This window comes from Mus caroli, chromosome 2, assembly GCF_900094665.2.
Source record: "Mus caroli chromosome 2, CAROLI_EIJ_v1.1, whole genome shotgun sequence".
NCBI lineage: Eukaryota > Metazoa > Chordata > Mammalia > Rodentia > Muridae > Mus > Mus caroli.
The window spans coordinates 132,739,167-132,740,325 of NC_034571.1; the positions used below are offsets into that span (position 1 = coordinate 132,739,167).

The following is a 1,159-nucleotide window of genomic DNA, read 5'->3' on the forward strand; positions in this document are numbered from 1 at the left end:
GTACTCTCTGCAGGCAAGCTCTCCTCTTGCAGGGAAGATTCACAGATATCTGGCATTCTGACCTGCCTCCTGGCTGAAGATGAAGGCCCGAAGTAGGGCCTGTCCCAGAGGCTGTGTAGCTTCTGTAGTCCACACTCTCACCTGCACAGAGTAGTCTCTGAGGGATCCAGGACCCAAGATGGCTCCCCCAGGTGCTCCGGCAGAGCCCTCCTGGGTGGGGCAGGCACCTCTCTTCTGGGGGGGAAGGTGCCCAGATGTTTGGAGCCCAAAATGGGGTCTGTCCCAGAACCTGTGTCACTTCTGCCTGTCCCAGAAGCTGTGTAGCTTCTGTAGTCCGCACTCTCTCCTGTGCAGACTAGTTGCTGAGGCTAGGTATTTTCTTTATTTACATTTCAAATGCTATCCCGAAAGTTCCCTATACCCTCCCCCTGCCCTGCTCCCCTACCTACCCACTCCCACTTCTTAGCCCTGGCATTCCCCTGTACTGGGACATATAAAGTTTGCAAGACCTAGGGGCCTCTCTTCCCAATGATGGCTGACTAGGCCATCTTCTGCTACATATGCAGCTAGAGACACAAGATCTGAGGGTACTGGTTAGTTCATATTGTTGTTCCACCTATAGGGCTGCAGACCTCTTCAGCTCCTTGGGTACTTTCTCTAGCTCCTCCATTGGGGGCCCTGTGTTCCATCCAATAGATTACTGTGAGCATCCACTTCTGTATTTGCCAGGCACTGGCATAGCCTCATACAAGACAGCTATATCAGTGTCCTTTCAGCAAAATCTTGCTGGTATATACGATAGTGTCTGGGTTTGGTGGCTGATTATGGGATGGATTCCTGTGTGGTGTAGTCTCTGGATGGTTCATCCTTTCGACTTAGCTCCAAATTTTGTCTCTGTAACTCCTTCCATGGGTATTTTGCTGTCTATTCTAAGGAGGAATGAAGTATCCACACGTTGGTCTTCCTTCTTCTTGATTTTCTTGTGTTTTGCAAATTGTATCTTGGGTATTCTAAGTTTCTGGGTTAATTAATATCCACTTATCAGTGAGTGCATAACAAGTGACTTCTTTTGTGATTTGGTTACCTCACTCAGGATGATATACTCCAGATACATCCATTTGCCTAAGAATTTCATAAATTCATTGTTTTTAATAGCTGA

At 47.8% G+C, this 1,159-nt stretch overlaps 1 protein-coding gene across 3 annotated transcripts in view; it reads right to left on the reverse strand.

Annotated features, from left to right (window-relative positions):
* The window catches only part of Sel1l2 (SEL1L2 adaptor subunit of ERAD E3 ligase), a 154,923-nt gene that overhangs the window by 94,241 nt on the left and 59,523 nt on the right, over positions 1–1,159 (reverse strand). The window lies entirely within an intron of this gene.